This window comes from Rosa chinensis, chromosome 7 (assembly GCF_002994745.2).
Source record: "Rosa chinensis cultivar Old Blush chromosome 7, RchiOBHm-V2, whole genome shotgun sequence".
Taxonomy (NCBI): Eukaryota; Viridiplantae; Streptophyta; class Magnoliopsida; order Rosales; family Rosaceae; genus Rosa; species Rosa chinensis.
In genome coordinates this window covers 1,006,602-1,033,604 of record NC_037094.1, presented here as the reverse complement: position 1 = coordinate 1,033,604, position 27,003 = coordinate 1,006,602, and the positions used below count along the sequence as shown (strand labels likewise).

Genomic DNA, 27,003 nt, shown 5'->3' with positions numbered 1-27,003 from the left:
TTTTAAGCGGGCCTAGTCGTGCTTCGTGCCGTGCTTGGGCCGGCCCATTTATTATCGTGCCGGGCTCGTGCCGGCCCATTTACTTAAACATTAAGCCCGGCCCGGCCCATGGCCCGAGCTCATATCGTGCCGGGCCGTGCTCGTGCCGGGTCAATAACGGGCCGTGCTCGTGCCTACCCACTATAAAACACTATTTTAAAATCTTAATTTGAACAAATAAAAATTAATTTTATTTAACTATTTAGAAAATTAAAATAAATTAAGTTTTACAATGTTTTTCTTAATCTTAGCTTTTTAAAATTAGATTTCTAATAATTTTTTATATTCCACTATAAGAAAGAAAGAAAGAAAAAACTCACAATGTATTGTTTTTAGTATATTATTGTGAGATTAATCTTTATTAATATAATGAAGATTTAGTATATATTATTCTTTCCTTCATTCTATAGTTATATTAGTATGAGATTAGTCTTTATTAATAAACATATATTTAATATTTAGAAAAAATACTTATGTCAAAACAAGGATATAATGTTTTGTTTCATTATTTTGACAATATAAAAGAAAGAGTTAAATATTGTTTACTCCCTATACTTATAGGGTTTCATCGTTTCAGTCCTTGACGTTCGAATTTCACCTAAAAACTCCTCGAACTCTCAATTTCCTCCCAATTAGTCCTTGCCGTCAAGCTCCGTCCAAATTATCTGTTAAATTGCTGACGTGGCATCCATTTCACATCAAAATGTCTATTTTACCCTCACGGTTTTTTTTCCAATTTTTTTTTCTCTGTTTTTTTTTTCTTTTTTCTTTTGATCCCTTCTTCTTCCAACTCTCTCTCTCCCCCTCTCCGTCTTCTTCTTCCTCCAAAAACAAACCCAGCTTTCTCTCCATCTTCTTCTTTCAACTGAAGAAGGAGGAGAATCTAGACTTGCTCGCCATCATCTCATGGAGCTCGAAGATGTTGGATGCTTCACCATCCTCATCACCGACGATTATGAAATCAGTGAAAATCCAAACCAAACCATCATCAGATTCTTACCTTCCCCTAAACCAAATCAAATCCCTATCAATACCAACCTCAACCTAAACCAAATTGATCAAATCCAACAAAGTCCAAATCTTTACAACTCCTCATATTCTTACCATCACGAATAGGTCCAGCCCGATCCCGGTTCCGATATGTCTTTGTAGGGGAGGGGGCCGAAGCGATCCGAGTTGCGGCGGGGGACGTGGAGGTCGTGGTGGAAAGACTAGAGTCGCTGATCGGCTATTTCCCTAGAGTTTCAGAGTAAGTGAAAGCCTCCTCCGCACCGATCTCGACTTGGAGAAATCTACGATCCGGTTGTCGTCGTCGTCGTCCTCCTCCTCAACTCCGTCTTTCGACGACGCTCTCTGGCCAAACATGTAGTATAGAATTTGGGTTGTGCGATTTGGTTAAGAAAGTGGGTCGAGTACTACTATGTGGATGTTGTTGGTTTTGGTGTTGAGCTTGAAGAGGTCGAATCAAAGAGTAATGAGGTCAAATTAGAGAGAGAAGATATCAGAGAGGAGCAAGAGAAAGTCTTGGCTGACAACGTCGTTTAGGGTCCTGGGCTGCATGCGCTCCGACAAGGGCTGGTTGTGGGCCGCGACGGTTGCGGGTTTATCTGAGGTAGTGGGGGGTGGGGTTTCTGGGATGAGAAGTTTGCAGCGCTTGGGGAGTTGGGAGGTTGGGGTGGACTGTTGTTCTTCTGGTTCATGTTTGTCTTGGGATTGTGAATTTGTGGATTGGGAGAGGAAGAAGCAATCGAGATTGGGTTGAGAGGTGGCGGCGGTGGTGGAGGAATTGCGGTTGAGAATCCAATCGGTGGCTTTGAGAGTGGAGTTGTCGCTGGTGGCCGCGAGGGCTCCGGTGGGGAAGTCTGTGGGGAAGCCCATGCTTAGCAGCTGCTGCATTTCCATCTTGACATGGTGGAAGAAGAAAGGGGTAAAAAGAAAAAAGGAAAAAAAAAAAACAGAGAGAATTTTTTTTTTTTTTAAATAAAATCAATGATGAGGGTAAAATAGACATTTTGAGGTGAAATGGATGCCACGTCAGCAATTTAACGGACAATTTGGACGGAGCTTGACGGCAGGGACTAATTAGGAGGAAATTGAGAGTTCGAGGAGTTTTTAGGTGAAATTCGAATGTCAGGGACTGAAACGATGAAACCCTATAAGTATAGAGAGTAAACAGTATTTAACTCTAAAAGAAAATATTGGTGGAATTGTCATGAGATTTTAAATAAAAATGTCTCATATTCAAATCTCATCATTGTAGTTTTTTAATATTTTTAAAAACAAAATGAAATTTTGTGTTTGTAACGGGCCGGCCCACAATATGTCGTGCTCGGGCCGTGCCGGGCCCATTACGGGCTCGGGCCGGGCCGGGCCAATGGGCCAATATTCTTAGGCACAGCCCGACCCGTTATTCTAACGTGCACGGGTCGTGCCGGGCCATTAACGGGCTTGGGCCGTGCCGGGCCGCTTTTAAGCTTGCCGGGCCCGTGCCGTGCTTGTGCTTAGTGGCCCGTTTGCCACCTCTATCCGGACCTATGCTATAAATAGGGGATTATAGATGAAGTGATCAAAATCATAGAAGGCAACAAGAAAGAGATGGCAACAAGAGTGAACGGTGCAGATAGTCTCTACAGCTATATCAAAAACTCTTCTTTTCAGGTCTAGCAAATTAGCAAGCATGTCGCTTTCCATTTATGAACATTACAAACTTCTTTGTATATTGTGTTGGAATTTTAGATATTTCAAAATACAATATTATTTATTGAGTTTAATCATAGCCAATTATTTGGTGCTTTGTTTTCCAATAAAACCTTCATTGCATAAGTTGGTATATCATTTATTTTCACTACATCCGTTACAATTGTGAGGCATTATTTTCACTACATCCGTTACAATTATGAGGAATGTTAATTGCTTCTTTATCCATTGTTGACCAGTAAGCTTTTCCATATCAGTTACAAAAGCCAACATTATGAATATTGATGATCATTATCGTACCTTAATTACTAGTCTTCTTTGCCGAGTCATATATATACCCTCATTTCCTTCCTATTATGGATGTATGTGTATGATCACCATACATTCTCCTCAAGAGTTCTTTTCTCATATTCTAGTTAATTTTATGCCCTCAATATTCCTTCTTTCCTATGCCAAAGGAAATTATCAAGCTGGTCTAGGATCAAAGTATTGGGAGTGTACGCTTACAAGGATTAACGGTTGTTGTACCCTGAAGGGTAGGGCGCCACTAACCTGCTACATCGAGACATTGTCTCCGAGGGGCGAAATCTACTCTTAAGGGCAGTGTTTACACGCCTCAACCTTAAACTATTTTCGAATGATGTGTTCCTTGGAAGCCTACAAATTCAAGAGATAAGTCTTATAATTATTGTTTTTTTAATCTATATGACAATAAAATAATGATAATTATTTGTTATTAAATTATATTGTATTTGTGTGATTTTGTAGAAGAATCAAAATATGGTGACGGAAGTAGCATCCATCAACCAAATTTCCAACATATTGCAATATGTTGATGGGAACAAAGTAACCCATTAGCTTCATTTTTTCAGAGAAATGCTATAGATGCTGCCAAGGAACTGATCAAAGAGGCAGTTATCGACAAGCTTGACATCGAAAGCTTCTCATCCTCAAACGCCTTTCGAGTTATAGATCTAGGCTGTGCAGTGGGGCCTAACACGTTCGTAGCTGTGCAAAACATACTTGAAGCTGTGGAGGAAAAGTACCGAACCCGAGGGCGCAATTCTGAGGTCCCCGAGTTTCAAGTCTTTTTCAGCTGGAAATAATTTCAATAAGCTCTTCCAATCCCTCACGCCAGACAGGAACTACTTCTCAACTGGCGTACCAGGATCTTTTTACTCTCGCTTGTTTCCCAAGGCACATCTTCACTCTGTATACTCTTCATTTTCTCTGCAATGTCTCTCTAAAGTGCCTGAGGAAGTTCTGGACAGGAGTTCCCCTGCTTGGAACAAAGGCAGGATTCATTACTCAAATTCTGCACACCAAGTTGTCGAGGCATATTCAGCTCAATATGCCAAAGACATGGAGTGCTTTCTAAGTGCTCGAGCACAAGAGAACGTCGGTGGAGGGTTGATGGCGTTTGTTGTTCCCGGCCGCCCTGATGAAACCCCTCATGCACAAAACTATTACAACATGGGACTAGACCTATTTGGTTCCTGCCTCATGGACGTGGCCAAGAAGGTGCAAAATTTTCTTTCATTGCAGTCTTGCACATAAGGTATTATCAAAAAAGCATGTAATTATAAAGTTCTTGAAGTTAAGACTTAAATGGTGGTGATTGACTTTTCATTTTCCTGTATAGGGTATCATTGCCGAAGACAAAATGGACTCCTTCAATCTACCGATATATAAATATATAATGCTTCTCTCCAAGAAGTGGAAGCCATTGTGAAAGAGAATGGATGTTTCAGCATAGAGAGAATGGAAAACTTGCCTCAAGAATAGATGCAGCCCAATGTTTTTCTCTCAACTGCGCGAGCTGGAATGGAGAATTTTCTTCGGGGGCATTTTGGAGAAGAGATTCTAGATGAGTTCTGTTTAAGCCCAAAAGTAATTTTGGCAAGATCCTTTAGTGGATTTAGCATAGCAGGCCGATACCTGCGGCCCAAAAATAAGTCTACTTGGAATTGGGTTACAGCTTCGCCCATTCCGAAACCTATAAGGAAAACGAGCCCTTATTAGAGTCAGGTAGCAGAGATTGAATAGGAAACTTCAATCAATAATCCTTCTATGACAAGGAACAGTCAAAACTCTAGGTATAAATACCAGGTTTCAAGGACAAATCAAAGACGACTCTCAAATCAATCAATCCCTTGGATTATCAAGCCTCCCCGGAGCAAACCTTCAACCTAGTTGAAACCCGACGACCGTACTTCCAGTCCTAGTCTCTCCAAGAGCCGACTGTTAGTGCTACTACCACCGATACTACCAGCGAAGCAAGGGTAACTCCCTCGCAACCCCCGCGAAGCTAAAGTCACGCTTTAGTAAACCCTGTGCTTTATCCAAACTTCCCAGTGATTGCTCTGCTCAACCTACAACGTTGAGTATCGATTCGGCGACGCGAAGAGATCACAACCAAAGCCCTTACCAGTAAGGCAAGAAGTCCTTTTCTGGAAGGCAGAGAAAAGAACCTTGTGACGAGGTTGGTGCTCTCCTCATCCACATCGTTTGAGAAGAAGTTAGGTCAAGGGACACTCCGACGACTGCACCCTACAGTGCTGGCACGCTCGCGCATTCAAAAGAGACAGTTTGTACCATACTGGATTTTCGCGTCAAACATTTTGGCACGCCCAGTGGGACCAGTAGATTTTCGCGAACGTAACTATTGGAAAGTCAAGCGAAAACCCTTATCAAAAGGTTTACACTAACTGCTCAAAGCATAAGACCTCCAGTTACAGACCGCACTTTCGCGCGGACTGTCGTGGTCTTTCTGAAGAACAAGTGACTCAAAGGTTTTCTCATTACCCCCAATCAACCAACATGTCAATTGAACAGGGAGAGAATCACCTGACCGCTACTGAGGGTCAAAGTGTCACTACTAACCAGGCAAGTGAGCCTGTCAACATTACCGTTGTTTCTGATGCCGCGGAAAGTGAAGAAAGAGAGGCTTTCGTTCCGAAGCCTATTCCAGAGAAAGCGACCTTCGAGGAAAAACTCGTGATCATCATGGAGAATATCGAGAACCATCGTGTGAAGGTAGCTACTGACTTTGACAGGGAAACCGCGAAAACAGACCAGCTTATACGCAAACTAGACCAGCGCATTGCCCAACATGCTGAGGATACTAAGCAACAAATCGCACGATCAGAGAATGCAGTAAGGGCCCATGTCAGAGGTATCGCTGATGAGCAGAGTCAACATCAAAAAGAAATTATGAAAGCTATCGCGAGCCAAACCAAGCAGACTGCGTCAGATTTGGCAGGTCTTCGCAAGGATGGTTCTAATCTTGCAACAGAGGTCGCCATGCACAGAGCCGAATTAAACCAGGCTAAAGAAGTATTGAACAAAGCTCTAGGCGATCCTAACGCCATCCTTGGCTCACTTGGTCAGCCCTCTGGTTCTGGTAAGTATATACCACCAAACGCTCGCGAGAAGGCTAGCAGCAGTACGGCCACACCTCCTGCAACGGCTGTTACCGCATCAACCAGAAATAAGGAAAGAGCTTTGGTGATTGGTGGTAACAAGGCTGCTCCATCATCCTCACAAAAGGATAAGATCCAGAAGATTAGTGATGGTACTCCAGCTGATCCTGTAGTGTTTACTCAGTACGACAGCGACGGGGCGGAGAATGTCTATCATGAACTCCCAGACAATTACTACGGCATTGACCAGGCAGGCAACCCCGTCAAGATAATAGCGTTGGTCAAGGATCTGCCCGTACCAGAGGTAACTCTTCAGCAGTCTGCTAATCCCCAGACTATTCGCCTAAGGGAAGGAACAGCGGCTGCTAGCCAAACTGTACCCTTGCAGGTTGCTAGCCAGACTGTGGTGAATCCTCCTCCTCTTCCTCCTCCTGGTCCAGAGTATGTGAGACGTGAAGAGGTAGAGGAGATGATCAGGCTGGCTAACCCTAGGGTCCAAATGGATGGGGTCTATGAGGGACCTTTCCCGCCATATATAATGCTCGCGCCCTTTCCAAGAGGTTATAAGAATATCATATTTTCTACTTTTTCAGGGGAGGACAATGAGAACGCGGCAACTCATTTGGCCAGGTTCAGGGTGCAATGAGGCCAATACCAGAATGATGACATCCTTAAGTGCAGGATCTTTGGCTCTTCTCTTTCTGGAGCTACCTTTAGATGGTTTTCCAAACTCCGACCAGGAACAGTGGCAGATTGGCCCGCAATGGAAAAGCTCTTCTGAGAAACTTTTGGAGCCATTGAGCCCAAGGTCGATTTGGCCTCTCTTACTCAGATGTCCCAACAACCCACCGAGTCTGCCGTTGCCTATCTTCAACACTTTCAGATCCAGAAAGCCAAACTGAGTGTGCTACTTCCTGAAAAAGAATTGGTCAAGCTAGCGATCAAGAGTTTGGAACCGCGCCAACGAAAGAAGCAACATGGCAGCATGATCCAGTCAATGGGAGAACTGATCACAGAGGTGGGTAGCTTTGAGCATCTCCTCAGAGAGACTGATGCTAGGAAAAATGCGTCCAAAGGAACATATGTGCCAGGGAAACACCGCACAGTGGCAGCTCGTGGATACTTACAGCCAACCTATGATCCTTACTATCACCATCAAGGGGAAGAGGTTTTCCAGGGTGAAGATGAAGTTGAAGAAGAAGAGAACGACGTCTCCGCGCTAGAGTTGACAGGTAGGAAGAATTTGACCCTCAAGCAGTTAAAGATATCTAAGGAGCCTGTCAAACTCAAGTCTGTGGCTTTCACCAAACCTGAGTTCGCGACATATACATATGATGCCAATAAGGCACATGAGATTCTGGATGAGATGATTGCCGCGAAGATGGTGAAAACAGACTTTGGCCCTTTCCCTCGACTGGATCAGCTGAAAGGGAAGAAGTACTGCAAATTCCACAACTTGTGGAACCATAACACAGCTGATTATGTGAAGCTAAAGGACCAAATTCAGGTATGGCTCAATAACAGCAGCTTGCAGGTAGAAGCTTCGATGGCCGCGGCAGCACTAGTAGACTTGAACCCTTTTCCGGATACCGGAGTCAGTATGGTTGATGTGAACTAGCCCAAGAAAAACCAGAGGAAACCAATCTTGGATTTGACTACAAAGGGGAAAGAAGAGAGGGATGAAGGGGAGGAAACCCCTGTAAAGAAAAAAGCTAAGCCCATCAACGAAGCCTCACCAGTGGTCCTTTGCTCGCGATGCAAAGAAGAATGCAGCATCCAAGTGTCGCAAGAAGAAGTTGAGCAGACATTTCGTTTGGTTCCCTCCCGCCAATCAAATGGGCTTCACCATCACAAAACTACTAGCCTTCTATCCCAAAGGCGAGAGATGAGGTAAAGTCACCACCATCCCCAAAGGATTCCAACTTGTTCAAGAAATTGAAAACGGCCGCGGCCGATCATAAACAAGAAGGAAAGGCTTGGAATGAGCACAAAGATGTCGTGGCCAAACCTTACATTCCTCCTGCTTCAACGTCCACTATCAAGGAAGGCAAATGGTATACCAGAGAGAAGGGGAAAGCAGTGGAGATCAGCCCTTCCAAGAAAAGGAAATTGCAGTGCAGGTTCGAAGAAGCCAAGCGCGCCTTAGAAGCTCTGGATCAGGGCCTAATCAAGTCGTCGCAACTAGTTAAATCTCTTGAGCAATATCAGAAGAAGATGGAGGCATTAGCTGCTAAGCCATTAGTGGCTCCTCGCAGCTTTCAAAAGCAGCTGTGCTCAGAATCAAGAGCCTCTAAGCCTAGTATTTTCTGCAGGATCACGACAGAAAGGACACCTCCGCTAGCTAGGAAAGACAACTCGCCAACTAGGCGGCCACATGTTAGGCGCAGGTTGTTTCGAGAGGAACCAGAAGCCAAACCTTCAGCTTTTGAGAGATTGGGGGGCAAGGGCAGCACTGCAGAAGCTTTACAGTGGAGACCTAAAAAAGTCTAAAGTCTGGTGGTCGCGCCCCCAAAGGAGATACTTGCAGTGGAACAAAGATCAAACCCGCCATTGTTGATGGCCGAGCTGTAGGAACAAAAACAGTGTGAGGTAAAAGGCCTTACAGAAGAGTCATTGGTAGACCGGCTGACAAAGCAGTTCAACACTGACATCCCGGTGGGAGAGCCGAAGCTCAACCTGGAGGACGACATAGACGAAACTGAGGCGGTTGATACTTCCTGCAATATGGTCTATGTACTTCCCGCGAGATATGCTTTGCCAATCACCGCGCAGGAGTGTGTGGAGAATGAAGAAGGTACCGATCAGCCTCTGCAAATCACATCGGCTGCAACAACACCTTTAGCAGAGGCAGTAGTTCTTGAGATTGAAGACGCTGAGGGTAAAGGTTTCTTTATGAGCTTCACAAGACCAACGCCCGCAATGGTTCAGCACATGCGACCTTTATATATAACAATGGAGATTGCTGGCACTAAGGTCAGTAAGGTCATGGTCGACACAGGGGTCGCTGTCAATGTTATCACCACAAGAACCATGCATTTACTTGGGATCAAGAAAGAGAAGATCCAGTCTACATCCCTCACGCTGAAGAACTTCGCGGGGACAATCACAAAAGACTTTGGGCTTATTGTTTCTACTTATCAAGGTAGGATCAGCAGAGGGAGTCTATGCTTTCCTCGTGAAAGACTGTTACGCGGCCTATAGCGCCATCCTAGGGCGAGACTAGATTCACCGGAGCTATTGTGTTCCTTCAACTCTCTACCAGGAACTGGTGATGTGGAATAGGGTAATAGATCAAGCTGAGGTGATTAAAGCCGATCCTCGCCCATTCCCAGTTTCCGCGAACTATGTAGATGCCATGTACTACTTGGAGCCAATTACTCCATTGCAAGTTAGTGGCATCGATGACAAAGGCCGCCCCACAGGGGTGACGGCCTCTGAATTGGCACAGTGGGGGCTTACGCTAGCAAAAGAAGGCTTGGAAAGGCTTGGCCACGCTGTGCCCAAACCCTTAAACAATTAATGGATTACAACCTTCCAGAGGAAGGGATAGAGGCCTTCTACTCGCTGTACGAAAGACTATCCTCGTACCTGGTGGAAAAAGAGGCCTATGATCATGTCGCGACCTTGGAAATTGTCAACGAGGAGTTCTCTGACCAAGAAAAAGAAGACGAAGAAGAAATTCAGTTGGCTCCAGCAGCGCTGGATGACACCCCTCCAAAGGTCAGGGATCTTACAGAGAAAGTCAATCTTGGAACAGCAGCTGAACCTATGGAAGTGGCTATCAGTGCTTACTTAGAGCCTAGCGAGAAACAGAGGCTCATTGATTTATTACTGGAGTTCAAAGACTGCTTCGCAGAGAAATATGAAGACATGCCCGGCATATCACCAGACTTGGTTTGCCATCAACTACCAACACTCCCTGACAAGAGGCATGTGAAGCAAGAGCCGAGAAGAATGAACTCCGAGACCCAAGTTTTGGTCAAAGAAGAAGTTGAAAAGATGCACAGGTCAGGCATCATTTGAATGGCCAAATACAATCAGTGGCTGTCCAATATCGTGCCAGTCCGTAAGAAGAATGGTAAGATGAGGGTCTACGTGGACTACAGAGACCTTAATGTCTCTACGCCTAAAGACGTCTACCCCACGCCGATCGCGGATATGTTGGTGGATGCAGTGGCAGGACATGAATTGTTATCCTTCATGGACGGAACTGCTGGGTATCACCAGATTCCGATTGCGGAGGAAGACAGACACAAAATCGTGTTCCGTTGTCCAGGGTTCGCGGGCATTTTTGAATACGTGGTTATGCCTTTTGGACTGAAGAATGCTGGGGCTACGTATCAGAGAGCCATGAACCTAATTTTCCACGACATCCTGGGGAAGATTTTAGAGGTTTACATTGATGACGTGGTCGTCAAGTCCAAGCAGCGCTGGGATCACATCACGGATCTCAGGAAAGTCTTCGAGCGGATGTGGATGCGGCTGCACAAGCTCAAGATAAACCCCGCCAAGTGCGTTTTCGGAGTTCAAGCAGGAGATTTTCTGGGATTCATTGTCCATCAAAGGGGTATTGAGGTCCTTGAGGATAAGGCAAGCGCAGTCATCAACGCCTCTTCCCCGCGCACAAAGAAAGAGTTACAACGATTACTGGGTAAGATCAACTTCCTGAGACGTTTCATATCTAACTCTGCATGTAAAATCCAGCCTTTTTCCCCACTACTGAGACTACAAGGACAAAACGAGTTTGTGTGGGAACCTCAACACCAAGAGGCTTTTGACAAAATTAAGGCCTATCTGGCGAGTCCGCCAGTACTCGTTCCACCTAGAGCTAGATTTCCATTAAAGCTGTATATTTCAGCAACTGAGGCGTCCATTGGTAGCCTACTCGCCCAGGATGATGAGGAAGGTGTCTAGCATGCCATTTTTTACCTCAGTAGGACACTGACGGATTGCGAAACCAGGTATACTCCCATGGAAAAATTGTGTCTTATATTGTACTTCTCAGCATGCAAGTTGCGACACTACATGTTATCCTTTACCACTTGCATTATCGCTCAAACCGACCTGGTTAAGTACATGCTATCGCGACCTATTCTGCGAGGTCGTATTGGCAAGTGGGTACTGGCCTTATCCGAATTCTCGCTACAATAAGTTCCACAGAAAGCAGTGAAGGGACAAGCCATCGCAGACTTTCTAGCACATCACCCTATGTTGGATGTCCCCATAGTGAAAGAGTTAGAGATAGCGACCGCAACCATAACTCGACCAGATTTGGCCCGCATTCCAGAATATGCTATTTGGTATCAAGCCATAATCTCCCTTCAACCCTGGATATTATTGTTTGATGGCTCAAGAACAGAAACACTAGCAGGGGCAGGGATTGTTCTGGAAAACCCAGCGGGCGATCGTTTTTCTTATTCTTTCCAATTAGAGTTTAAGTGTACCAATAATCAAGCAGAGTATGAGCCCCTCATTATTGGCCTAGAGGTGTTACTGGAGCTAGGAGTAAGAGATGTCCAAGTACGCGGTGATTCTTTGCTTGTCATAAATCAACTTCAAGAGAAGTACAGGTGTGTGAGCTGCTTGCTTGTACCATATTTGCATCATGCCATTGAACTTCTGGATCAATTCAATGACGTGGATTTGGAATATATTCCTTGTGAGCGCAACTTTGCGAACAATGAACTTGCTCAACTAGCTACGGGCATTACTTTGAAATATGGGGTTCGCGAGTGAATCCTGAAAGTTGAACAACGCACGCTGCCTTCTTGGCTCGCGCGACCTGAGCCGCCAGACGATCCAGTCGTCGCGGTCCTCGAACCTATTGATATAGACTGGCGCATCCCTTTGATTACTTACCTAAAGCAACCAGACGCCGCTGCAGACAGGAAGACTCGTTTTCTTGCCTTAAATTACTTCCTCAGAGGCAATGAGCTGCGTCGACGCGGCGAAGATGGCATAGATTTCCGGTGTGTGTTTGGCCGCGATGCGAAGCGTTTGATGCAAGAAGCACATGTCGGTGTATGTGGAGCCCATCAAGCGGGTCCAAAGATGCATTGGCTCATCAGGCGACATGGGTATTATTGGCCCAGCATTTTGAAAGACTGTATCACGTTCGCGAAAGGCTGTTAGGATTGCCAGGCTCATGGACCAGTTCAGCATATTCCCATGTAGCCTATGAACACTAGGGGGCCTGCGCGAGGCTGGGCATTGGACTTGATTGGCATGATTCATCCCCATTCGTCACACCAACACAAGTTCATCATCGTCGCTACGGATTTCTTCACTAAATGGGTGGAAGCTGAACCTTTGAAGGAGGCCACTGGAGCAACCATTCGCCAATTCATCTTTCGAAATATTATATGCAGGTTCGGCGTCCCTGAGGTGTTAGTATCGGACAGGGGAGCAGCATTTATGGGTGGTGATGTGGAGCAGCTCGTCAACGACTTGGGCATCCAGTTTCTCCACAGCACACCTTATTACGCTCAGTCTAATGGTTAAGCAGAGGCCAGTAACAAGATTATCATTACCCTACTGAAGAAGATGCTTGTTGAAAACCCTCGCTAATGGCACGAGACATTGTATGAAACGTTGTGGGCCTATCGCACTTCAAAGCGAACTCCTACTACCACAACGCCCTATGCACTCATGTTTGGTCACGACGCGGTTTTACCTTTGGACATCAATGTTCACTCCCTATGCGTCCAAGATCAACATCATTTGATTGGTGATGACTACGTCCAGGCCATGTGGCCGGAGCACGAAGACCTTAGCGGACAACGCTTAGAGGCTTTGGACAACTTAGTGATGGAGAAGCAACGCATCGCTCGCACCTACGATAAGAGAACTCACGGCAGCAATTACAAAGAGGGCGAGCTCGTTTGGAAGGCAGTCCTTCCATTTGGTGAGAAGTTGATCGGTCGTGGTAAATGGACCCCACGCTGGGAAGGGCCTTTTGTGATTCATAGAATTCTAGAACGTGGGGCTTTTCACCTCAAATATTTGGATGGCGACCTCCACCGCAACCCTATCAATGGCAGGTTCTTAAAGAAATACTACCCCAGCGTTTGGGAATTTGAAGATCCCCCAGATTCTTCCGTTGCAAGGACAGGGGGGAAAACATAGTGTCCTTTGGCTCGCTTCATCCTTTGTAATTAGGCCTTTTCATTGTGGACTCGTTCACTTGTCTTCGCTCCACCTACGAACACTAGGGGGCAACACTCTATGCATAAAGGCCTTCATAGTGGCCATTATTTTTGCAGTAATTCATCTGGCAAATTTTTTATACATTTTCGTTCCATATCCTTGACAATATGTGTTAGGAATGTGTGTAAGGGCCTATACCAGAGGCCTTATTATATCATATTGTTTTTGGCAAATAAGAAAATTTCGAATCTTTCATTCATGAAGTGGCTTTGCGGCCAAAAGCAAGACAATGTGTTCGAGAAAATTACATTAACTATATACGAAGCCAGAAAGTGGCTAAAACAACTAATAAGGATTCATGTCTTCTATGAGCTTCCGGATCTTGTGGCAAGAAGGGTTGGTGAGATATTCACTCTTACTCTTCCTCTCTTCACCCTCCTCTGATCTGAGTCACAGCTGCTATCATTTGTACTGGAAGAAGAGGGAAGGAAATAATCCATCGCAACCCTTCCAGTTGGTTATCCTCCGGGATGGAGACAGAATCAGCGCTGGAGTGCGGTCCAGTTGCCTTACCTACCTCTAGGGGAAAACAGAAGTCGGTTCATCAGACCCCGGAGGTAGGCCGCGGAAGAAGAACGATCGACCTCGAGTGGCCTTTTGCCCTTCTTCGCTTTGCTCCGCGCAGAGAAATATGAGGAGAGGGACTCCCCAGCATGTGGTGCCCCGTGTTAGGAGCTCCTCGTGTTCTTCAACCTACCCAAAACCTAGGATGTCCCATCCAGGCTTTCATGGACCAAAGACACGAGGTTGCCTGAGATTAGGCCATAAGGCCTACCCAGGCAGTGAGATTAAGCCATAAAGCCTAAGATCTAGAGGCTAAGGGCGAGATCGTATGGAGAAGATTTGAGAGATAGAAGGAAGAGGAGAAAGGCTTGCAAGGTCATTTCTGGGTAAGCCATGTTTGCATAAGTTTTCATCTTTCCAAAGTATTGATATTTATAGAGGCCTGCCTTAGTGGCCTCAACCCTTGGATATGGGCAGTTGAAGATGTTTCAACGCCATCAATGGGAATATCAATAGAATTCAATGCTGAGATCTCGGAAATAAACAGAATTGAATACGCATGGACGAGAGAGTGGTCTCCAAGGAGGTAACTGCTCCTTTTCGAGATTGTCTTTTTGAAACTGTTTTTGTGCAGTTAAAGCAAGAATTGAACAGCGCTATTGCCTACGAGATAAAAGAAATTTGGGCCAACAAAGTGGGCTAAATAATTAATTTATTGGTAGTAATATTGTTCATACAAATTAATGGGCCTAATATCAGAGGCCTAAAAGTCCCCGGCCTGCATGAGTTAGACGGAGGAAAAGTTCATCCAGGCGAAAGCTAGCATCAGCGGCAGCTTGTGCGGCATGTTGGGCTGCTACACGAGCTTGGCCCAGGTCATGGGTCAGCGTCTCGAAAGCGGCAAGGGGCTGCTCCAATTGAGGTTCTGCATGGGCAAGCCTAGCCGTCACATCAGTTAATTGGGCCTGAAGATCCTGGATTTGGGTTCGCAGGTGGTTTCTCTCGAGAGTCAGATCCCTGATGAGATTAGCCCGGTCACCCAAGAAATCACGCGCAATGTCTGTCTGTTGAGCAAGAGTCTGGTAGTGTGTTTCGGTCTGCCTGGCTTGCGCGGTCGCAACCGCCCTCTCATTGAGCCCTTGGGGAAGATCCTGCAGCAGCTGGTCAACCTCTTGAAATTGGTCTTCAGTGATAGCCCCCTCGCTGAGAAGTACCCTCAGATACTCCAAAACTCTGGCGGGCGCACCAGGAATCAGAATATCAGGGCCCAGGAGGAGACGAAGGCCTTCTCTGGCATCATCTACGACCCCAGGAGGGGTCACCTCGAGCACACGAGCTAGCCGTTCTAAAGTGGACGGACGCGGTTGCTCAGCGACAGGAGGGGCCTCAAGAGGCTCCGCAACAGGTACTGCCTCTGGCAATGGCTCAGGGTTTTCCCCTACTCCCCCGACTTCAATGGCTTGGGGGGCAAGCTCCTGACCAACCACATCGAGGACAAGTTCAGCAGGATTCTCGGCCACTATCTCTCCGGCTATGACAGCCGCTTCCTCGTTTGGAATAGCATTTGGGTCCTAGAAGGAGGCATTGTCAGAATAACCAAGCCAGGGGTTAATGATAAAACATTTTGTTAAGAGAGGTACCTCTTCAACAGGTGGCTCGCGAAGAATTGCTGTTGGCACAGGTTCCTGGGCAATCTCACTGGACGCTGGAACTGAATCAGGCGCTGCCTGTCCCAGAAGGAGGGATGTAGTTGGTTGCTCGTGGGATGTGTCTGGGAGCGACATTCTTTCTTCAACCTCAGGCGAGCTGTCATCTATAACCTGTGTTGGGACCAGAACCAACTGCATCCCACGACGAACCTTGGACTTGCGAGGGAGGGAGGATTATTAGAAACATTTAGCTCTTGGACTTGCGAACCAGACACACCTTTGCCAGCAGCGGAGGATCCTTCCCCAACTTGCCTTGATGACCTACGACGAACCTGCAGAGGAGGAGCGTTATAGAGTCATGCATAACAAAACAAAATGTCATGGCTCATTTTAGATGAGTATTACCAGTCGATCAGCGACTGGTTCATCTTCTGCCGATGGATCAGTCCGGGGATCAGCGCGACTACGTTTGCTGGCTAAAGCAGCAACAATCTGTCAGGATTAAAGTAAAGTCAAAATAAGCTTCGAAGAAGATATCAGAATTATGAGATTTTAAGACAAGAGCCTTACTGTTTGTGGGTCATCATCGTCAGAGGAAGAGTCTTCGACTTCAGGCTACGTCGCTATCGCTTTCTTCTCTGCGGCCTGACCAGTGGCCGGAGAAGCATTAACTGCATGACCGCCAGAGGGTGGCACACTTCCCTAATGCAACAAAGTGTGAGTTAAAAGGGGAAAAGCAGACAGAAAGTAAAAAATATAAGACAATTACCTCTTGGGCAGGCTCACGAATGATAATCCCAGCCTGGACCGGGCGAGGGGCTCGCGCCGGTCACTGAACCTGTTCAGGTAGCGGAGGTCGCGCCTCATCTTCAGGAAAGCGAGCAAGTAAATCGGTATCAGCATAATAAGGATATCTCAGCTTTTCAAAAATGGTCGCGAATCGAAGAGCTCGTCATCCCTTTGTCCCCAGCAGTTGATGGAAACTTCTGACCACCATTGCTCGTACCTTTCAGCATCCCCATCCACAGGAGCGATATTGTTAGCCCAATCAAGGAGATCGACCAGGGCAAGCATGCTTTGCACTGGCGGAAGCCCAGTAGTGGGGCCAATTCTGCCCCAAGAAGTGTTGTAGTTCCAAGCATCATAGAGGGGGAATGGCACTAGTTGGATAAGACCAAACTGGCGAGCGAAGTGGTTGGGAGCGTAAAGCTCATAACTGAGTTCATCAGCAGCAAGCCTAATGTCTGAACAAGAGATCGCGTGGCGAAAAGCCAAGCGCGCGCGATCACTATAATTAGGAGCCCCAGGAAGGAACCCATTTTCAAGAGGAGTGGGGAATCTCCTATTGAGTACTAAGTCGCAGTAAGGCATTTCGTGCAGGAGGTACAAATATGAGAAACACTCAGAATAGGGTGGGGATGTGTACCTCGCCTCGCGACAAAGCCATTGACCAAGAAGGGCGTCAGCCGGTGGTAGCAATGAAATATCGTCGCGGCGGAAGAATGGAAAGTAAGTTTGAATCCAGAAATCAAGGATCCAAAAAGGGCCAGAAATGCTAGTCTCGAAGGGATGCATGGTGGCCTGGTATAGAGTACGGTAGTGGGCACCCAATACTGGTTGTCCTAACCCCACGAGGCGGCCGTTGTAGAGGGCTGTGGCCAGGAAAGTCCAAGGACCAATGGGCTTATTGGTGGAGATACAAAAGATGAACTTGCAGAGCCAATACTCCAGAAAAGCAATGCCACCAGTCGCATTGTGTTCTTTGTGGTAATAGGCCAGCCACCGCAGATAGGAGCTGCTATGAACGCCGCGACCAGTTTGGGCCTTGGTTGATGAGAAGTTGTCAGAATTGAATTAGCCATGCAGATAGGGCTCACCATCGATGGGCAATCCAATAATAGTAAGAATATCCAATAATGTAATACTCATTTGGCCAAATCGGAAATCGAAGGTGTTGGTGGCAGTATTCCAAAAGCAAAGGAAGGCATCGAGTGGCGAGCGATTGCCACCGCGAGGAAGGCGAAAGCATAAATCAATAGTTTGGGTAATACCTGCTGCGTTCCAGCGAGCCAGATCTCGCGCTCGCGCTTCGCAATACCAGAAAGCTCCGCCGTGCTGATCGAGGATGGCCAGTGCCCTATTTTCGCTCTATGTTTTTGCGCACCCCAACTGCTGAAATCTCCAGGGGTCCTTCGGAGGATAGGAATGGGTCGACGGATGGGTAGGCCGTAGAGGGCAATAGCGTCGGCTAGAATGGAATCTCGCGGTGCCGGCCCCGTCCGACATGTTGATTTGGGAGCCTGAGAAGCAGTGGTCTCTGGATATTGGTGTGGATACGACAGCGGGCACCAATTCCGGTTCCCCAAGAGCGTGCAGCTTTCTCGTTGAGCTCTTCCTCCTGATTGATAACTATTTTCTTTGGAGGAGCCATTTCTGGGTTTCTATAAGGAGGATTGTTTGGGACAAAAGAGTTTCTGGGTTTTAGGAAACTGAAAGAGTTTCTGATGTGACAGGTTTGGAGTGGCTGCGGGATTTAAATAAAAGATTTTGTGAGGGAAATGATGCGACAAAAAGACGTTTTGCCAAGCGAATAGACCCAACCCTCATTAATGATATCGTTTCGGTCATCAGACATGTCGTTTTAGTCCCCTTCAATCAGTTACATTCTCGCGGGACCAATTTCAGGGCTTGGGGAGCAATGTTTGAGCCCAAAAGTAATTTTGGTAAGATCCTTTAGTGGATTTAGCATAGTAGGCCGATACCTGCAGCCCAAAAATAAGTCTACTTGGAATTAGGTTACAGCTTCGCCCATTCCAAAACCCATAAGGAAAACGAGCCCTTATTAGAGTCAGGTAGCTGAGATTGAATCGGAAACTTCAATCAATAATCCTTCTATGACAAGGAACAGTCGAAACCCTAGGTATAAATACCAGGTTTCAAGGACAAATCAAAGACAACTCTTAAATCAATCAATCCCTTGGATTATCAAGACTCCCCGGAGCAAACCTTCAACCGAGTTGAAACCCGGCGACCGTACTTCCAGTCCTAGTCTCTCCAAGAGCCGACTGTTAGTGCTACTGCCACTAATACTACCAGCGAAGCAAGGGTAATGCCCTCGCAACCCCCGCGAAGCTAAAGTCACTCTTTACAAAACCATGTGCTTTCTCCAAACTTCCCAGTGATTGCTCTGCTCAACCTACAACGTTGAGTATCGATTCGGCGACGCAAAGAGATCACAACCAAAGCCCTTACCAGTAAGGCAAGAAGTCCTTTTCTGGAAGGCAGAGAAAAAAACCTTGTGAAGAGGTTGGTGCTCTCCTCGTCCACATCGTTTGAGAAGAAGTCAAGTTAAGGGATGCCCCGACGACTGCACCCCACGGTGTTGGCACGCTCGCGTATTCAAAAGAGACAATTTGTACCATACTGGATTTTCGCGTCAAACAAGTTCTTTGATACATTAGGGAAGAAATATGAAGACTCCACCTCCGTCTATGAATCAGTGAAAGCTGTTAGTTTATTTGTTTTACTCAAACGCACAGCAAGTAGTGAGTAATAAATAGAGGAGATTTCTCTAGTTTATGTATAGTGAAACCATAACAAAGTAATCCTACTGAACGAATAAGTGGTATTGATTGTTCCATCATTTTCAATGTACTCTTCTCTTGTACAAATGGTCAAGAAAGTCTGTTTAATACTGGAAACAAAAATCTAAATATCTAATATCAACTAGCAGATCTAGAAAACTAACAACGTACGAAAAATACAAAATCAATGTCCATTAGCTCCAACACACACAGATCTGGCAGCAGATCGATAAAACCAGTGATTTAGTGTTTGAAGCACAACCAATGCAACGTGGAGATGGCCCTGACAATTATGCCAACAACTTCACTGTTCAGCCACTGTTTATCAATTTTTTAGGAGGTTTCGCCCAATTTTTTAACCTACAGGAAAAGTAGTAGTTTTTCAAGAGAAGCTTATATGTATCAGACCAAAAACAAAAGAAAAAAGAGGATCTTATATTTACCTATTGTAACAAGGTTGGTACATCCATGATCAAATGATCTTTCAAAATCCGAGTTGAATACACCTGCTTAGACTTTTAAGGCTTTCTCTAGTTTGGCTAATGCAACATTATCTAATTTCTAAGGCCTTGTGTAGGTACATAAATAACAATTAGTGGTAATGATAATGAGTTGAATATTCCCTCCTTAAGACTTTTGAGGCTTTCTCTAGATTGGCTAATGCAATATTGATATTCTAAGGCCCTGTCTAAGTCATGTCTTACATAACTGATGATGTAATGAACAATCTCAGGATCAGGTGGCAAAAAAGTCAGATGAAATTTAATAATTTAACTGGAGTCAATTTAAGCTAAAATAACAAGATACTAATCTAAAAATGAACTTACTTTAAGTATAAAAAATAACAGTAGAGTTCTTCCACTTTACTTAATTAATCTCCTGTGCATCAAGTAGATGTACATAACAATGCTACCACAACACAAAATCTCAAACTTCTCATTAGAGAGAGAGAGAGAGAGACCAGTAGAGTAATGTTTGAAGCAGTAGTTTACATGCTTCTGGCACATCACTACTCAAGCCATTGGTCAGCACTATACTCTGTAGATAATCTAGATTTGAGTCAGTATATAACTACATACACGAGTAACATACAGCCCGCGCTTCGCTACCATTTTCACTTTGTATATATGCAGCTTCTTCTTCCTCTTCTTGTTCCACTATTGGGTCCTTGTGATGACCTTTACTTTTTTCAAACATTAAAATGGGTTTTCGTTTCCAATTCCTTTGAAATTGCAACTGCCTTAAAATTTAAAAGGGTACACGAAGAGCTATATATTGCTAGTAAATACTTAATCAAACACAAATGAAAAATTAAAGATGTGTCATTTTGCATCCACTCATTTATAGAAATCAATTTAGTATGAATTTGATATTTAACAGGTTTGAACAAAAAACTATCAAATAATTAGTAAATAGATAGATCAAATTCATCTCTTGAAATTTTTACAACAGTTAAAGTAGGCTGCTCAACTGCTTATTAATTTGAAGATGAATAATTAGCTTCTTAGAAAGGCCAAGTACTCTTCTTTTTGTTAGTGTTCAACAGATCAATTTCATTCTCATAATCCGACACCAGAAAATTTGTAAAAGTTGATGTTCCCCACTACTTGAGTGCTGCCAACTCATATGCTTTTGTTGTGGATTCTTCTTTGTCATAAGCCCCTGCATATACATTTTGTGTTGGATGATTCAAGATATGTTTATCTGACAATTAAGTGGTTTTGAGCAGTGTAGTAATTAAGTACTTACCTGTTTTCCCTTCTTCCTTTGTGTTGGATTCCAAGACCCTTTGTTCCATAAATGAGCTTCATATCTCTCCGTCTATCTATGCCTGCATATTATTTTTTAATGTTAGGCTCTTCAACATTTAAATTTGCCTGAAAAAAAAAAAAAAAAAAAACAAATGGGAATTTTATACATCAAATTTAATAACCAATTTTCAAGCTACTCTTAAGAAATCCAGGCCAAAACTACAAATTAGAATCAAATTGACTCAAGATTATACTATTTCCCACAATCAATTATCAAGGACACAAATAATATATTAAATAAAATATCTCTCCAACTCCTTGCACATAACTTTCCTGACCTATTTTAAAAAAATAAAAAAAACAAACAAACTTTCCTGACCTGATTTCTCTAGTTTTCACAACAAATTGAAATAGAATTATATATTCAGCAATAGCAGGTCTTGAACCAATCAGAAACAAAAAAGCACCAAAGAAAACAACGAAGTTCAACAAAATGACCTTCTTCCTATGGTCTCGGGTGACCAATTTCACCTCCTCAGAAAATCATAAAGTACAACGTACGAAGATGCTTCAAGCGCAGTTTCCAGTCCTTTGCCAAATCCTCTTCTCTCACCCATTAGCATGAGAATAAATGATCTCAAGTGCTAAATCTGCCTGAAATCACAAACCATAGAATTTGAGATTCAGGCTGACCTAAGGCCTCGTAAACGTAAGAGAATGAGTTTTCGAACTGTTTTACTTACAGAGATAAAACCATGCCTCAGAGTCAGGTACTCATAGTAACTGACCTGAAAAATTGTCTGAAGAAGCACACCCGATAAGAAAAGGAGAATACCCTTAAACCTTGTTGTCATAGCTTTTACATACTCCATGCATTACTGAGTTAATTCTTTGTAAAATCCAACAATTGCAAGTACAAATTCCTATTAACAATGCAATAAAGCTCAACTTCAAAGTAGTGGTTTACGTACAATGCAAATGACTCTTTTCGAATGATGTATCCCTTGCATACCTAAACCTTTCTGAATCTGCAATGCAACCACTTTATAAGGTATAATCCAAGAAGTTCTAGCGACTAAGAAAGCTAAAAATTTGTCGACCGGTATCTGAGATGACATTATAGATTGCAAAAAGGAAAAAAAGTATAGGCCACAGAAGCTTAATTTGTAGGAACACTTGATATGTAAAGAAAGTCAGCCTGCAAACTAACTAATTGATTTGCATAGTCAAATGAATCATGATGTTGAAGAAATGGATGCATTTAGCTTTTAACTGAAGAGATTGAACCAATTTACCATTACTAAACTGGTATGCAACTATTTTTGTCTCTTTCTCCCAATACTTCCATATTCTCATTTGTAGTCTAGAAAAACAAAAACAATGAATTGTTGAGAGAGAGAGAGAGAGAGAGAGAGAGAGAGAGAGAGAGGTTGATTTAATTTGGAAATTCCTAATAAGTTGAACCTTTCACATTCAAAAAGTTGTATTTATGCATACTCATTATCAGTTATTTCTACCTTCCTTTCAACAGATTTTAAATTTGCCTTCATAAAGGATGCAGAGAAATGAATTCATGGGAAACACATATATGCGGACCATATAGCTCTTATTAAAGAGAACAAACAATTTAACAGAATGAGTATTTCTCAATCAATTTAAGATACAGAAAAGCCGATAGCACACCTCTGATGGCTCTCTGCATTTTGCGACGCCAACAACTTGTCACCCTTTGCTGCATTACACAAAATAACAAATTAGAACACTGAAAGCAAATCAATCCCATGAATATATAACCAGCAAGCTACAGCTCAAACTCGTAAACATTAAGAGTTTTTCAAGTCATAGACATGGGAAAGATCATGTCATGTTTTCAGCATCCCAAAGATGCGTATTATGGCATTCAAGTCTTGAACCTTCAAACTTCCACCTAATCTGAGACTGTAAAATTAATTTGAGTTGGTCATATCCCTATATTCAATTTCCAGACACACAATTATGTTCTCCTCCTAAGTTTTCTTACACAGTTCCGACAGTTCCAATTGATACCTTCAAAAACCAATAAACAAAACAAAAAGACTCCACATTAACTTCATTTTCAGTAATCAAATTTCAAATGAACCCAACCCAATATATAGTTCATTTTCATGCTTAATACCAGTTGTGCAGTGTGTGAATATATAGTTCCAAATGATACCAAATCCTATCAACATGCAATGTATATTTGTTCTCTTTGTCCCATTTGGGCCCTTGAAATTAGGCATGCGATCATATGATCGGGTTTTTCAACCAAAAGCAAGTAAAATTACCTCATTCTCATTGCCTTAGACTGAAGCACAAACCGATCCTCATTGTTTGATAAATTGAGGCCGGAAAGTTGAGAATCTTAGAGAATCACAGCAATTGCGAAAATACAGCGAGTGTTATACTCCTAGTTCCCGGTTTCCATTGATAGATGTCATCTGATACAGGATTCATAAGATTGATATAAGTTGAAGTCAAATGTAAATTAATACATAGGAAAATACTCCTCAGCTCCATTGTCTACTTCAGCCTATTGTGCACAATTAAACAAAAACTCACATAAATAGACTTCAAAAATTAGACCAGTTAGAAATATTTGGCTTTTTGTCAATGCCTACCACTTTTCAAATTTCTTAGACAAATCTTTGATTATTTGTATACCACTGCTGTATGTCTCTCCCTCAGTATCTTTTTCTAAGTCCTTACTAATGCAAGAAAAAGTGAATAGCAATCTTTAATGCTGCTGTTGTTATGAATGTTGACAGTTTGTTACTAAAGTGAGTAGACACTGAACCCGAAACAAACACCAAATTTACACGAAAATAAAGTTTAGATTCAGCTTAAAAAATAATAATGTTCATAAATATCAAAACAATATTTCAAAACAGAAGGAAACACACTTTTTCAACCGTTTCACATCCATTTCCTCTCTCCCGACAAAATGCAATTTAGAACAATGACGTAGGCCAAAAAAAAAAAAAGATTTCTTTTATAATTTGTAAACGCCATATCCATGTAAAGGACAGACAATACCATAGCATGAACTCAGGCGCATAATCCAAAAAAAAAAAAAAGGGGAAAACTGAATCATCAAATAACAACATATATTTCACACAAACGACAGAACAGGATAAAAAAAAAAAGAAATAAGTAACAAACACAATCTAGAGATTAAAAACAACATTACAAAAACATAAAAGAGGAAAGAGAAAATGTCACCTGATAGAGAAATGCCAAAAGTGAGACTCAACTTCTATCAACAGTCCACACCTATAACAGCAGTAAATTAAAAACTTTATATATAGGTAGACAAACCTAATCAAAATCAAATGGAGAAAAATACCGAACAAAGCCATTTAAAAAGGGCACTACCTTCATTTCAAGGACTAATCAATTGCCTATTTCTATACTTTGGTTCAATCAATCAACAAACTTGCTGATAGTTTTCCTGAAGTTTGCTAAATTCAAATCCTCTCAGCACAACAGGAGCATTATTAAGCTCGGAAAGAAAAATAGATATAATTAATATCATGAAATGACTAACAATAGTTTAAAAATCCAAGGGAAACTTTTATATTAACCTCATTATCCAAGCTGATGTTATTAATTAGTTTAGCACATGGAAGTGTTTTTTTTTCTTTTTCTTTTCTTTTGATGACATGGAAGTCTATGGTATATATAAGGGTCATGAATGTATTTCCTTCTCTTGGTCTCAGTATTTAAGTAAAAATAGACAGTTCTAGTATGTACAGAATGCCATAGATTATTATCTTTGACTTGTTCAACTGAGTGTGTTTATGAACCCATTTTTAATTCAACTGTAATTCTGTATACAACTCTAGAATGATGTAGTGTGTAGAATAAGGAAAGCAGCACTAAGCAGAATATGGATGAACTGGTGTTTCAAATTTCCACCTACCAAATAGTTCTTTGTGGCAAACTGATACCGTATTCAAATAAATAAGCCAAAACATATAAAAAATTCCAGAGAAATGTTAATCTTCTAAATGTCAATATTTACAGTACATAGGATCAGAGACTTTCCTTTTAATACCAGCAGTATACAGCCTACAGGTTCTCATTCCATGTAATCAACTAACAAATATGAAACAGAAACAATATGCACTATATAATCCGAAACAGCAGAAAGAAATTGCACTCCCCATTATGTCCACTCACATAAAGAGCTATTGTAGGCAATGACTTCTATATTCATTGTTACCCCCCAAAAGCAATTAACCATTTCACTTTCTTTTTGTTTTGACAATAAGTGGGGGTTCTTGATAATATATGTCAAACAACACAACTCATTTTAATGATACTCCACCATAATAAGCGGTGTTCAAGCTACTCCATTCCCAGGAATTCCTTCATACTACGCACAAAGAACAATACAATTCAGTCCATATACAATAAGCTTTATGTAAAATTACTATCTCCCACCCAGAAACCTGATCAAAGGCATATGCAACTACACACACATGCTAAAGATAACAACTTCAGACCTAAATCAAATAACTCTTAGGGAAATTGACCATCTCCAACCACAAAAACCTAATCAAGAGCATCAAAACACTTACCTTGACCAGAAACTTTTTATTACACAGAAGGCACTCCACTCCTAAATTGGTCCAATTGAATACACAGGTGCTGCAAGTAAACCAAAAGCAACAAAAGATCAAGACTTTGAGAATCAGATTTAGAAGTTTGAAGCCTTGAATGATCATATGCGAATTGAGTTAAAAATAAAAAACTCACCTTTCAAAGCTACTGACTGAATATACCAAGAATATCCCTTCTTCATCTCTACATTGGAAATTATCATAAAGAAAAGGGACTTCAATATGCCAATTAAGGTACCCAACATTATACATGTCAATTATGACCTTCAACTACCCATTTTAAAAAGAAGTGATAGTCTAAAACAAAAGAAGCAGTATGGTTAAATGTCTCAGTTACTCTGTATACAAACATACATATATGTGCTTAGCCAGAAGAAATTTAGTTTATTTGGTCAAAGAAAGAAGATTACTTTCATTTACATCCTAATATACAAAATACACAAAATTTAGAGACACAAAACTCAATCAAATTAAACCACAATTTTAGACAACTGAAAGAAAACGAAATCAAACACACACCTCTTCTCCTGCTGAAAGCTCTCCCCCAAACTCGATCAAAATTTTAGCAACCACCTCTCCAGAAACAAACTCAAACCTTCCCCCGGAAGTCCACCACAATGTTGGATCTCTCCTCTTTCTCTTTCCCACCCCAGCGACCTACGATGACATCAAATCAAAAATTCAAAATCCCAAATTTTATATCAAATCTCGCAATAAGCTTTGAAAACCAAACCTCTCCTATTCATTTTCAGCTCCATTAATAAGTCACGATTTGACCATATTTGATATAGCTGTACTGAAGTGGGTAAAAAAAAAATGCTTCAATTTGGTGGTGAGCTCATCATGCAACCTTGAATCTCCATGGAATTAATTGATAGTCATCAAAACAATGAAAGGTGAAGGTCATAATTGATTTGTATGCTTCTTTTGTTTTAGACTATCACTTCTTTTTAAAATGGGTAGTTGAAGGTCATAATTGACATGTATAATGTTGGGTACCTTAATTGGCATATTGAAGTCCCTTTTCTTTATGATAATTTCCAATGTAGAGATGAAGAAGGGATATTCTTGGTATATTCAGTCAGTATCTTTGAAAGGTGAGTTTGAAAGGTGAATGATTTCATAGAGTTTGTATACAGAGTAACTGAGACATTTAACCATATGAAATCATTCACAACTAATCTAATGCCAAAACCATACAAATCAATTCACCAAATAACAAATCGAACCATCGTCCACTTAATTCAAAATATCCAAAAACAACTACCGTCCTCAAAAACATCCAACAAAAGAAGAAAAAACCCACCAAAAAATAAAAAATCAAACAAATACCTTCCGGCCGGTCTATTCTCGGCGAGATCTTCTCCTCTTTTCTATTCTTCTTTTCCGTCTTTTCTCTTCTTTTGCTTTTTTTGATCTTGATCTAATTATCAGCGAGATCTTCCCCTCTCTTCGATTCTTCTTTTGCTTTTTTTTTTCCTTGATCTGAGTGGCTGAATTCCAACCGA

The 27,003-nt window shown here is 42.5% G+C and overlaps 1 long non-coding RNA gene and 1 pseudogene across 6 annotated transcripts; one reads left to right on the top strand and one right to left on the bottom strand.

The window, feature by feature from the left end:
* Positions 1-3,092: 3,092 nt before the first annotated feature.
* On the top strand, positions 3,093-4,468 carry LOC112176225 (annotated as a pseudogene).
* A 15,971-nt stretch (positions 4,469-20,439) lies between these two features.
* On the bottom strand, positions 20,440-26,982 carry LOC112180465. Of its 6 annotated transcripts, none has more exons than XR_005803095.1 (13): positions 26,828-26,982; positions 26,015-26,152; positions 25,632-25,679; positions 25,454-25,523; positions 24,246-25,248; positions 24,093-24,143; positions 23,159-23,311; positions 22,536-22,584; positions 21,824-21,880; positions 21,596-21,652; positions 21,351-21,506; positions 20,851-20,932; positions 20,440-20,763 (listed from the first exon to the last, which is right to left on the bottom strand). It is a non-coding gene; the product is annotated as an uncharacterized LOC112180465 (long non-coding RNA). The 6 variants fall into 6 exon arrangements; XR_005803097.1 differs by having other exon boundaries at positions 25,201-25,248; XR_005803094.1 differs by having other exon boundaries at positions 24,093-25,248.
* Between the last annotated feature and the right edge of the window lie 21 nt (positions 26,983-27,003).